We start from the raw sequence: 13,773 nt of genomic DNA, 5'->3' as shown, positions 1-13,773 counted from the left end.
CTGTACTTCAACGGAGAAAAAAATGTGGAAAAAATATATAAAAAGAGATTTATTCTGTAATATTATTATCCTTAAAAGAATTAATATTCTTAATTATATTCTATTTATTATGATTATTATGGTTCTGATTGAATATTCTCATCTTAGTGGTACCCTCTCCTCTTCATTTGCTTTGTGACTTTTTCCCTCGTAGGCAGAAACACTAGAGACTTGCCCCTCCTTACTCTTCATCCTTCTCTCCTCTTTCTTACCCTCCTCTTCATTTCTCCTCAGTGCTGCTTTGCTCCAACATCCTCTAACACACACCTAGGAAGTAAAAAACAAACTGCTGTGGCCGTTTTTCCTCCCGGAGCAGAGCGGCAGCTGTTCGTTAAGCCAAGAAATGAGGAGTATTTGTATATTTTTGTTTGATTGCCTCTCCGCGTTTACCGCTCAAACATACAGCGAAAGCCATGAAATTCTTCCAGGTGGGAAATTTCTCTGGTCGGACATGAAGAACTTTAATCCTGCGTTCAAGTGATGTTTATCGTTCCAGATTGAAGCTACGTCTCATAATCTGCACCATATTCTGTTAGTGTTGTCCCGGATTGTGCAAAAGCTTTGATCCAGCCAATAATTCCTGAGAGGGAACCAAAACGGAGCACAGAATCAGCCAAAGGAAAACTCTGAAAGGGCCTAGGAAGGTCAGGAGAACTCCCGATCCAGATCCACTAATGGATCACGGGAATGTCTGGCTGCTTGGAAGGGAAACGAGCGGAGAGGAGGGCTGGATCCGGAGTTCTGGACCAGATCCGGGGTTTAGTATGAGCTTGTGTTTCCAAATTTCTGTTTTTTAATTTTCTCATCATTTTAAAATCTCATGAAAAGGATCGAAACGAGCATCTGTGTGGAAATCTGATTCAGGAATTCTTACTTTGATTATTAATGTAAATCTGTTTTCATGAGATTTGAGTCAACATCTGTAAAGCCAAGTATTTCATCCAGATGTTTGATGCAACACTTAAATAGATGTAATTACTACATTATTCTGTTTGTAATTTTTTTGCCATGTGATTTTTTTATTATAATTTTATTTTGATTTTGAATTCACCTGTTTCTAAAATGTGATGTCAGCATCTCATCATGAGACAAAAACAAAAGGAGATTAGATTTAAGACAGAAATATATCAGAACTTTATTCTCTCAAGAAGATATTTTTAAAATAATTTATAAAAATGCAGAAATAAACAATATAAAAATGAATTAGGTGTCTTATTGTTTTTTTATTTGTTTCTTTAAGTTATTCCTCACTGTTGTCCCTCATCTATGGTTTGATTACTTTACAGATTTGTTTTTGTGGCACCTTTTTCTCTCCATATTCTGGCTTCTCTTCAGTCAGTCGGCAGCTTCCTCCCATGATCCAGTTTTTAATCCGAAAACAAAATATCTGCAGTGAGTTGGGATGTAAACTCTCAGCTCCGATGAGAGCGGGCTTCACTTGAAAGCAGCTCATCGCGTTCAGGTGCTCGTAAACTACACTGTGTGTATTCTGCATTAAGGTGCTTGTTAAAGTATAAATACTTTCTAAGGCTGTGAATCAACATGTCATGTAACTAACTGCTTTTCCTTAAAAAATAAATCCAAATTTTATTTATGTCTTAATTTGAAGCATTAAAATGGATAAAACATAAAGAATTATGTTTATAATAAAATGTATAAATGAAGAAAACGGTTCTAAATGTAGAAAAACAATTGTTTTTTATTTTACATTCATAGATTTATTCATTTTAAATTTTTGTAAACGATAGCTATTTTCTCTGTAATTCTAAAATAAACACTTAATTTGTTTTATTTTGATTTTTTTGCCATTTAAAAATATGAGTAACAGATTTCAATAAACTTGGAAAAAAAGGAAAATTATGGAAAAAACAATCAATGAATAAATAACCAATCTGAAACACAAATATAAACGTATATTCTACACAAGCATTCTCAAATAAAATATACATTGACCTTTTTTTTAACTTTATTGGTTAATTTTTTAAAAATAAATAATTAAAATCTTAGTTTTCTTGTGGCACTTGTGGTGCTCCCTAGATACCCTGATGATTAATTGTGGCCGCTCTCAAATTGTTTACAAAACAAAACATTGAAGGTACCATTAGAAGTATGTGAATTCCAAACATTCATCAATGCACCATGACTTAAACTGTCTGTCTCTTCGTGTTTAGTGCCAAATAAGGTCAAAGGTCAAATGCTGCATTCAGATGAAAGGTCGTGTCGGAAGTCTGACGAACAAACGTTTGGTGTTTTTTAAACTGTCTCTTGTTTCTGAAAGTTCTTGTCAGTGGTGATCGACATGTCCTTCCCCACACGAATGCAGCACGCTGTTTGAATTTTGATCGTCCTCCTGACAGACCGACTCACTCTTTTTCCATCCTTCCTTTCCTTTCTCATTGTCCTCATCTCCTCTTCCTCATGGCACCTGCATGCCCGTAAAGAGGGGCGTGTCTTTCTCATTGGGCAGGTGTGATTCCAGGCAAGGTGCAGCACCTGGGCAACGTTTCTGATCCAACACTTTAATATCCATGTGTAATCCCAACCAAGGCTGTCTTTATCCATCCCTTAGCTTTCTGATTCAGAAACTTCCCAGTTACCTCAAATGCACCATAGACAGCAGAAATCAGCTGCTCGTGCTGCGTTCGCGTCACACAATTCTGTGAAGACTATTCTAATGAAATCAAAACAATGAGACATGTTTGCTTGAGTTTTCTCACAAAGGGGTGTTCGTGTGTATAGAAATTCCATTCTGACATGAACGCAGCATCAGAGCAGTTCCTGCCACCTGCCCAAAGAGGACCAATCAAACCCGGATAGATCCGTTCGAGTAAGAAGAAGAAGCAGGTTATTATGAAACTGCCTTTGTACTGAGTGATTCGTTACACTGGACTGACTCAGTGTCACACTGCACACACTACGAACAATGACCAGCACTTGTAATGAAGCAATGACACAGCATTCTACTACTACTGTATGCATCTAATGAAGAGGATGTTTTTTTCTGTAATAATACTGAAACTGAAAATGAATTAAAGATAATCCTGAATATTCTGTAACTGTTGTCCAGACAAGTTTCCTCTCAGCTCTTTATTTTACTGTATTTTACCTGAGCTTTATTCACTTTTAATGACTATTATCTGGTTCAAAAGAAAGAAGGAAAACAATCTTTATGTAGCATTTCTCAAGATGAAAATCACGAGGCGCATCACAAACAAACGATAAAAAAGATTTCAAAAAATGATTAAAAGAAGTTTATAATTAGAGAAAAAACATAAAATTGTGATTAAAAAATATAATGTAGGGAAGGTGAGAGAGAACATGAATAGGGAAGAGGGGACTCGTGGGGAAAGGCGGAATAAGTAGAAAGAGCAGCATAAGGAGAGGGTGGTGATGAAGGTCACGCAAAAACCAGCTTGAACACGTTGGTTGGATCATCAATGTGGACTTTTTCATACGTTTTCATTCATTTATTTTGTAAATTGATAACTTTTTGTTGCTTTATGGTCCTTCCCGTGAAAAAATTGGAGTTATTGAATTCCCAGGTACCATCGAATGCATCATATTTCCACTGTGTGGTAGTCTGAATTCCTTGTAGCGACGTGTTTGATTGGATTAGATGGGATTCCTTTCACCACCTGGTCCAATCAGCGGTATTGTTTTATCTGGTCGTTGGCACGTTGACTCCTCCCCCTCCAAGTGGATTTGGATGTCAGACTGACGAGAAGGAGGGAGACGATTTCATCGCTGATGAACCAGCAAAAAGTGTGTTAAAGTACAAGTGTAAGACTGAAATTCCCACGGCATCTGTTCGGATTAAAGCCTTAATTTAACCTGGAGTTTCTGAGCTCGATGTAGCAGATAAAGAGGAGGACGCAGACGGCTCGGACTCGGAGGTGAGTGCGTCTGAAGCGGCTTTGTTTTCAACAGGTGCCGTAATTAGCTGCTAGCATTAGCCTGATAACAGCTAGGAAGGAAAGTTAGTTTGTTGTCTCTGTACAACCCAAGGCTGTTCGCTAACTTGACACACACCGTTCAGAGCGGCTGAACACGGATAATCCAGCGAGGAGCTCCGGAAAGGAGTTTAAACGGAGCCCGAAGCAGTTGGAGCTAACGTCAGGTTAGCTAGTATCTGTCACTCCGCCCTGTCTGCTGCTGGCAACCAGAAACTCTGAAGAGCTCTTAGATCAAGCTGCTCGCTGCCGCGGTGTAGTTATCAAACTATCCACACACTAACCCGCGTTTAACGTCTTATGATGTTCAGGGGTCCTGTTTACTGACCTCAGTTTTCTCGGATGTTCTGTGGAATGAGGAGTTGATTAGTTAATGACAGGTTTTAGTTCCTGCTGTCAGTGAGCCAGAATGGCCTCTTTGTGTTGGTCTGGGGCGATAAACAACAACAAAACCACAACATAGCCAGAATACAGAAAAACGATGTCAAACCTAAGAATCAAAATTAAACGGAACATAAATAAATCCCAAATACTACAAAGTCAAATAAACAAAAACATGACAAACAAATCTAAAACCATTTTAACCAAGAGCAAAATATGGGATGCAATGAGAAAATAACCATAACATCCTCCAATTACAGCAAAAGTAATACGAAACTCAGAACTAACAAAAGTGCATCCGTGAAACTAAAATAAGCAACAGCACAGAAGCAAAATCTTTAATGCAAACAAAGCCTCGGATAGTTTTGTTCAATTAAACCCAAAAAACTAAAATCCAAGCAAGAGCACAGACGGGCAACAAAATGCTAAACCAGAACCAAACACACAGATGCTGTTGAAATGAAAATAAATTTAAAAAAAATCCAATAATATTTGCTTTTGTTGCTCGGATATTAGTTTTATTTCTGAGTTAATCTGAACTAAATAAACTCAAACCTAAATGAGTTTGTAATTCGAGTTTATCTCCAGTTGCTGCAACAAAAATGTTAGTCCTCAACCTTATCTGTGTGTGTGTGTGTGTGTGTGTGTGTGTGTGTGTGTGTGTGTGTGTGTGTGTGTGTGTGTGTGTGTGTGTGTGTTCATCCGTTCCTCATCATGTTTGCTTTGGTTTTAAGTCTGACTCCAGACTCGAGTCAGTCTGTGAGGAAAAATCTGTTTCTGAGGAGTTTCTGAACCCGAGACTGAAATATTTTAGTTTGCTACATAAAAGCTGAGACGGTCAGATGAGGAGGAGGGCAGACCGGTGTTGTGGTGAACAACACAGTAGTGCTGATGTTTCTGCTCCTCTTCATCTGTAAGCTGAAGCTGCTGATGGAGAAACGTGACGAACAGACATTGGACCAGCAGAACGTTCTGTTTTATAACCGCCGTGTTCTCGAGGCTGTTCTCTAGACAACAGAGCTTTAAATGTCGCTTATGAATCATTAATCTGAATAATTTTGCTTTACAAATTCAGTAAATTCGGAGAAGCCACACAGAGAACGTTATCAGAGTAAATGTGTCTATTTAATCTCACCTGTTTGTAGATGGCTTGATGAACAGCCTCTGTTCAGAGAAATGGAGTTCCTCATTTATTTCTCATGTTAATCATTGATGAAATGGATAAATGAGACGTGAGTTATTAACTGATTAACATGGAGGGGTGTGAATACTCGTGGAGCTCTTCACTCATCCCCCAGAGTTGGACCTGACCTTTGGACCTGCCTTTAACACGCGGTGAGTTAGTGGAGACGGTGGACATCAGGAGCCGGGCCGGAGAAACACAAACCTCCTCTGTTCTTCCATCCTTGACCTGATCCCAAACTAAAGTCTAGGATCTGCTCAGCCTTGACTATTCTGACCCGCTAGGGATCGGGTCCTGGTTCTGGTCCTTGTCCCGGTCCATTCATGAGTATGAGTGAATGTAACAGACATCTAGCTAAAGGGTTAGATTCTTTTCCTCTTGAGTCTGGTACTGGATGGTACAGCTGATCCTTTTCAGTGAAGAGATCCTTCAGCGCTGCTTACAGGTACACACACACACACACACACACACACACACACACACACACACACACACACACACACACACACACACACACACACACACACACACACACACACACACACACACACACACACACACACACACACACACGTTTTTTCATCAGCTCCCTGGAGATCTGAGGTTGCTCTGGTAAAATGTTGCATCGCTTTGAAAGCCTTCAACTGGGAACTCGGATGGTGCAAAAACAATCATCAGAATTTTAACGTAAGGTCAGTGGTTCCCTGCATTATGTTTAGCTCTTCCCTGTAATCTTCATGACACAAGGAAACGATCAGAACCCTAACCTGGCAGAAAAGTTAGGATCAGGATAAGCAGGCCCAGCGATGCCTTCAAACCTCTGTGGATCTCCTGGTTCTGCAGCATCGGTGTGGATTTGGGTTCTTCTCTGAAACATCCAGCTTCTGGTTTTAGTTAAGACTCTGTGTTTTAGCCATACCCACTTCACTGTTTTCACTGGCCTGGCCTGCCAGACTCGTCCTCTGTTTACTTCTGCACAGAGAGAGTCTGGTAACCCACAGGCTGAGCGGCACATGAGGGGCGGGACTACAGCTAGGGCCGACTGATCTATCGGTTTTGGACCGAAATTGTGATTTCAAACGGCACCATCATGTGACTGTCAAAGCTGCAGTTTTAGCGTTTTGACTGATCCAGGATCAGCTGTGTAACTTTTTTATTTTATTTTTTTTAATTTATTTATTTTTTTTTACATCTGGGGTTTTCCTCCTGTGTTATGGCAGCGGCAAAAGCCAGCGCAGGGGGGTGGGGTGTACCGTCCAGAGCCGAACCCAACTCCTCAGCTGTTAGAGCTGCATATGTTTCCACACACAGCGCTGCTAGAGCCAATAATAATGAGAGAGAGAGAGAGAGAGAGAGAGAGAGAGAGAGAGAGAGAGAGAGAGAGAGAGAGAGAGAGAGAGAGAGAGAGAGAGAGAGAGAGAGAGAGAGAGAGAGAGAGAGAGAGAGAGAGAGAGAGAGAGAGAGAGAGAGAGAGAGAGAGAGAGAGAGAGAGAGAGAGAGAGAGAGAGAGAGAGAGAGAGAGAGAGAGAGAGAGAGAGAGAGAGAGAGAGAGAGAGAGAGAGAGAGAGAGAGAGAGAGAGAGAGAGAGAGAGAGAGAGAGAGAGAGAGAGAGAGAGAGAGAGAGAGAGAGAGAGAGAGAGAGAGAGAGAGAGAGAGAGAGAGAGAGAGAGAGAGAGAGAGAGAGAGACTCCTCCCCCCCCCCCCCACATCAGCAGGTTCAGGCTGGTTCTATTTCGTCTAGTCTTAGCCCTTAAGCTAGCTGCTATTGGAAGGATGATCTCCGCATCAGCCAATCATGAAGAGCTTAAATGTACGCCCACCAATAGTGGGCCCCCTCGTGGTATATAACCGCAGTGACCCCACTGCTCACCTCCTTTTTCTCTTCATGCCAAGCTTGAGAGCTTTATTAAAGAGCAAATATTATCTCAAAAGAGCAAATTATCCGAAGACGACTTACCAGCCATGTCCAGCGACACCAGACCCTGCCCGACCTGCCAGACGGGCTCCATTTCCAGCGGCGACCTGCACGCTAAGTGTGAGGTCTGTCTCGGGGCTCACCACGCTGGCCTGGCCTTGACCCCGCAGGCCTCGTGCCCGTTCTGTGCCGCTCTGCCCGTGGCGGAGAAGATTCGCCGGGTCGAGTACTTCACTCCCGCTGCCGACGAAGAATTTCCGGTGGCTGACTCCTACCCGCTGGACAAGGCTTTGGTTTTCTTCGACGCTGGTCAGGAGCCGGCTGGCTTCAACCGGCTGGATGACATCACTGACAGCGAAAACTACGATGAGGCGGCGTCCCTCCTAGACATAACGGAGGTCGACGAGCTTCGCTCAGCGGGTCCTTCTGCCCCAGTGGCTTCTCGCTCCTCCCTGCCAGCAGTAAGAGCACTGCTCCAGGAGCTGCCCGCCATCATTTCTGCGTCAGCAGCCCGCAAGGGGCTAGCTGTGCCAGAACCGGCCCTGCCTGAAGCGGATGATTTGGCGGGAATTTTCGGGGCAACTCAGACACGCTGTCCAGACCCTGTCTGGCCGCGCTTCCCCACTGCTATGAGCTGCTGGTCTGCCGCCTTCTCCGAGCCTGCCAAGCTCAAGGCGCCAGTCTCCACATATGCGCCCATCACCAAGGTCGAGGGGTTTTCCGACCAAGGCTGGCCGTCCGTTCCTCCACTAGAGCCGGATTTGGCCTCGCTGTTCGGCGCCAAAAACCACCTCGCTGGCCCGCGAGCTGTTCCCGCTTCAAAACATGACCAGCTGCTGACGCGGCTCACCGACCGCGCACATCAGTGTGCCTTTCAGACTGGCGCTGCAGGGAATAACATCGCCCTTCTTGCCTTCGGCGTCTCCAAGATGATGGAGGAGCTGGAAGCTCCCGAGGAGTCGAAAGCCGTCATAACTAAGACTGCTGATGCCATCCTCAATCTGTGTGCTGCTGTGCTCACCGGTTCTGCTCGCATCGCTGCCTGGCAGACCCTCATCCAGCGAGCGATCTGGCTGAAGGCCCTGCCCTCCATTCCGGAACATCTGCAAAGGGAGATGCTGGATGGCCCCATCACCACCGATGTTCTGTTTGGTCCCCATCTTAGGGGCGTCATTGAGAGGGCTCAGAAGACGGCCGAACTATCGGCTACGGTGCGAGACCTGGTCCACCCTCGGTCAGCCTCGCACTCCGGCCGTTCAGCCAGAGGATGGGACGAACGGCGCGGAAGCTTCAGACGTCCAGCTGCACCGCCCGCTCCACGGAGCCGGCCTCCCGCTTCGGCTCCACATCAGCGGGACCAGCGAGATGGCGGACAACGGTTCCGGCGGGGCCAGCAGACGCCGTCTTGGCAGTCCCAGGTGCAGGAGCCTCGCCGAAAGCAGCCACGGAAGTGACTCTTTGGGGGGAATTTGTGTGTTACTGATTGTTCTGATGTTGTTGGTTTTGAAATAAAACCAAAAAAACGTCAGTCAAAGAGCTCAATCCTACAGTCCTCCACAGAATCCTCTGCCGAGTTTTCACACATGTTCCCCACACCAAGCACTGCTGCACGCACACATGTTCCTGCAGGTAGTCATAATACACGGCCAGCCGTAAGGGTGCGCTCCATTTGCGCTCTGGCCCCAGCATCCGGCCAGGCCCAACTCGTCCCGCTCTCCCCACGCCGTTGGGTGGGGCGGGATGTCATGTCGCTGTCTCGACCACGCGCGGCGGCACAGTGCGCGGCTCCATCCGCTTGCACTCTGTCGCCCCCGTGCACAGGCCCGGCTCCCACTCGTCCTTCACTCTCGGACTCCACGCTCCGCGGGGTGGACCAGCCTGTTCCAGCTGTTTCGCACTTGCCCTTTCGAGCGCAGCCCTCCATGGGTCGCCCCCAGTTCTCTGGTACGGGCGACGGCGGTAAGGGCGCATGCACAACCCTCAGACGTTGTTCACGTGACCGCGCATACGCGTCCACTGTCGGAACGCGCGCACGAGTGGTGCCACCTTTGCATCATGAGCAAATGGATTTCGGACACCATTCATTGCGGTCACACACTTCATTTTCAGGCCACTCCACCTCCCTTCAACGGGATCGTGGAGACGACGTTCACATCGCAAGTACAGTCTCAGGCGCTAGAGCTGGAGCTGCGGGAATTTCTGTCCAAAGACGCTATTTCCCGAGTCCCTCGCGGACAAGAACTCTCGGGTTTCTACTCCCGCTACTTCGTAGTACCGAAGAAGTCGGGAGGAATGAGGCCGATTCTCGACCTGTCCCTGTTCAACTGCTCCATAGCAGTAATGCATTTCCGCATGTTAACGATGAGACAAGTCCTGGAATATGTGCGCCCCGGGGATTGGTTCACGTCAATCGACCTGAAAGACGCATACTTCCACATACCAGTAGTTCCAAACCACCGGAAGTTTCTGCGTTTTTCGTTCAAGGGAGTTCAATATCAGTTCAATTGCCTCCCTTTCGGCTACTCGCTAGCCCCGCGCACTTTCTCCAAATGTCTGGAGACCGCGCTGCAGCCACTGCGCACGGAGGGAATGAGGGTCTTATTTTACCTGGACGATCTTCTCCTGTGCGCTCGGTCCGAGGATGAGGCGTCACAGCAAACCAGGAGGTTGACAGAGCATCTGTCAACCCTAGGGTTTTCTATAAACTGGGAAAAGAGCTCCATCCTTCCATCCCAGTCGATTGTGTATCTCGGGGTGGAGTTGGACACCTCCCTAATGAGAGCATGTTTGTCGCCTGCAAGAGCGGCAGATCTCTCCACGGTGATCTCCCGTGTTCAACCCCGCAAGATTTTGAGAGCCCGGTTAGTCATGAAACTCCTGGGCATGATGTCCGCAGCCCATTCAGTAGTGCCGCTAGGTTTGCTGCGCACGAGGCGCTTGCAACGCTGGTTCGTCCGCCTCCGGGTACACCCAATACGTCAGTAGAGACATATGTTGAGGATTCCCCCTTCAGTGGGCGGGGACCTCGCTCACTGGGGGAACCCCTGCATCCTCTCACGCGGGGTTCCCATCGGACGTCCTGCGTCACACGTATCTGTGTTTATGGATGCGTCACTGTCGGGGTGGGGGGGCACGTGCTTGTCCCACACGGTGGCAGATCGCTGGCCCTCCCACACGCACGAGCACATAAATGTGTTGGAGCTTATGACAGTGAGGAATGTGATCAGACACTTCGCTGCCCTTCTCGAGGGCCGTCATGTCGAAGTTCACACAGACAACCGGGTAGCGGCAGCCTACATAAATCGCCAAGGGGGAGTTCGATCCCTCCCACTGTTGCGTATAGCCACAGATTTACTGTGTTGGACACATGTCCACCTGCTGTCCATCAGAGCCATCTACATTCCGGGGGTACTGAATGTAGCGGCAGACATCCTGTCGAGAGGGGGACCCCGCGACTCCGACTGGCGTCTACATCCTGCACTGATATCACAGATCTGGATCAGGTTCGGGGAACCGTCTGTGGATCTGTTCGCGGCTCGCGAAAACTCTGTGTCGCCTGTGGTTTTCCCTGAGTCCCCGGGACGGACCCCCGCTCGGGGCGGACGCCTTCTCACACCAGCCCTGGCCTCGAACGCTCCTTTACGCGTTTCCACCAGTCCCTCTGATTCCCCGTCTCCTGGACCGAATTCGGTCGGAACAGCTCTCCGTGATTCTGGTGGCTCCCAGGCGCGTGTCCGCGTCATGGTTTCCGGACCTGCAAGCGCTAGTGTCCGGCTCCCCGTGGAGGCTCCCGTGGAGGGCGGACGCCCTTCTCCAGGCGGATGGGATAATCAAACATCCTCCGGAAATAGGCCAACGGCTGTGGGTCTGGCCGCTGAGCGGTCACGCTTAGAGGCTTCTGGGCTGCCGCATGATGTGGTCGCCACGATTCAGAGTGCGCGGGCGCCCTCTACCATTGCCTCTTACGCTGCTAAATGGGCAGCTTTCCAGAACTGGTGCGCAGAACGGAATGTTCAAGCGCTCTCCTGCCAGCTGGCGGATGTCCTATCGTTTCTGCAGATACTGATGGACAGGGGCCTCGCATTCAGCACTGTTAAGACATATGCTGCAGCTATCTCATCATGTCATCAGGGTTTTGGAGATAGATCTGTTTTCAATCATCCCCTCACAAAACGTTTTCTAAAAGGTGTCAGAAGGAACAGACCTGTGTCCCGCCCGCTTTTTCCCCAATGGGATCTAACGGTGGTTCTGCACGGCTTATCTGAAGCTCCATTTGAACCCTTGGACCAGGTCTCACTCAAGTTCCTGTCGCTTAAAACTGCATTGCTGCTGGCGCTAGCATCAGTTAAGAGAGTGAGTGACCTAACCGCCCTCTCAGTGGCTCCCGCATGCCTCAGGATCCGGGAGGATGGCGGGTCTGCTGTTTTATGGCCCAACCCAGCCTTTGTGCCCAAAAGCATTAATGCTTCCTTCAAATCCAGGTCAATTTCATTGGCTGGACTTTTTCCTCCTCCCCATAATTCTGAGGAGGAGGCGGCTTCTCACCTTCTCTGCCCGGTGCGCGCGCTTGCACGATATGTGTCACGCACTTCAGGGATCCGTCGCTCACAAAACCTGTTTGTGCACTACAGGGAGTCTTCCCTTGGTCAGGCGCTGTCGGCCCAGCGCCTTTCACGCTGGCTGTGTGACGCCATTTCCCTCGCTTACACATCATCAGGGCGGGATCCCCCTGAGGCACTCAGGGCTCACTCGGCCAGAGGGATTTCCTCTTCGATGGCGCTCCTCAGTGGTGTGTCAATGGAAGACATTTGTCAGGCTGCTTCATGGGCTTCACCCTGTTCCTTTACTCGTTATTATTTACGAGATGTGTCTTCAGGTTCCATCACTCGTTCAGTGCTTGGACCCCAGCAGGCTAAATGAGTGCTTATGGCACCTCATTGGCCTTGCTGAGATGGATTTTATCCTCTTGTGGATGATGTTTTTTAGTGGGGGCCCCTCTCTTATCGTGCCTGCCTCAGTCTTTAGGCCTGGTCTGAGGCTGAACGTCCCCCACTAGAGGAGATTTGATTGGGTGTGTCCATTGGTTGTGTTAACCAGTGGGGCGTAAACCCATCCAGCTGCGCTTTATTCCAATAGCAGCTAGCTTAAGGGCTAAGACTAGACGAAATAGAACGTTGGTTACGTATTGTAACCCCAGATTCTATGAGTCTAGTCGCAGCCCTTAAGCCACTGGCCCCACTGGTTATGATGGGAAAAAGAGCCATTGGAGGTGAGCAGTGGGGTCACTGCGGTTATATACCACGAGGGGGCCCACTATTGGTGGGCGTACATTTAAGCTCTTCATGATTGGCTGATGCGGAGATCATCCTTCCAATAGCAGCTAGCTTAAGGGCTGCGACTAGACTCAGAATCTGGGGTTACAATACGTAACCAACGTTTCTAAAGCTTGGTTTATGCTTCATCAGCGCGTGTGCCAAGTCGCACACTTTAGTTGACTTGAAAGCTCAACTTTCTCTTTTAAAAATGGTTTGAACGTTTCTGACGGCACACGCTAGTTCAAACAAGCTAACGTGTTAGAATGCGTGCGTCTCTCACGGAGCTGACGTTAGTGAGGAAAAACCCTCAGACGGGTGCGGTAACGCAGGAAAACTGTGTGCATTTTGTTATTTAATACATTTAAAAGCTGTTTCTACCTAAAGATTTCCTCCAAGCAGTTTTGGAGTAGAACATGTTTTATAAAGCTCCTCTCAAGAAAAAAATCACATGTTGCTTCACAAACACATAAAAAATAATAATAATAATGGGAGAAAATATTAAGAGCTTTAACAGTTTTTATTGTATGATTAAATAGTAAATATTAAAGGGACTATAAGGAAGTGTGACAGCCAAAACATGTATAGAAATAATAAATGTCTTCTTCATACGTTCTCCTGCAATGCCCTGGTCCTGTAGAATGAGCCCTGGCATTTTTACTGTGATTGCCTGTTTTTCTGTAAAATCACAGTAAAAGAGAGATGCTCGGGTCGAGCAGGCTGCTTCATGCGCGTTCACGCTCAGGCATCGCCCGTAGCATTTGCTATCCGTAGCTTTAGCAGCAGAGAGAGAGGCAGTGCCACTTTGTCGCTGTTCCTAACGCCTAGTGACAAAGCTAGCTACATTTCTGAGGACCCTTACACTGTAAGAACTAAAACTGATAATTACATAAATATTTTGGTGCAACACTTTTACACTCAAAAATAATAAGTAAATGCAAAAACAATCACATCTCTTAAATACACCTTATTAATAGATTAAATCCAACTAAA

At 47.1% G+C, this 13,773-nt stretch overlaps 1 protein-coding gene across 1 annotated transcript in view; it reads left to right on the top strand.

Moving 5' to 3' along the window:
- Positions 1-3,753: 3,753 nt before the first annotated feature.
- The window catches only part of pals1a (protein associated with LIN7 1, MAGUK p55 family member a), a 38,206-nt gene continuing 28,186 nt past the window's right edge, over positions 3,754-13,773 (top strand). Inside the window, exon 1 of the mRNA XM_070546885.1 lies at positions 3,754-3,932. The gene's annotated coding sequence lies outside the window, so the exon portion shown is untranslated. The remainder of the gene's footprint in view (positions 3,933-13,773) is intronic.

Source organism: Nothobranchius furzeri, chromosome 18 (assembly GCF_043380555.1).
Source record: "Nothobranchius furzeri strain GRZ-AD chromosome 18, NfurGRZ-RIMD1, whole genome shotgun sequence".
Lineage (NCBI taxonomy): Eukaryota > Metazoa > Chordata > Actinopteri > Cyprinodontiformes > Nothobranchiidae > Nothobranchius > Nothobranchius furzeri.
Note: the sequence above shows the minus strand (reverse complement) of the source record. Positions and strands in the feature narration are given on the sequence as shown.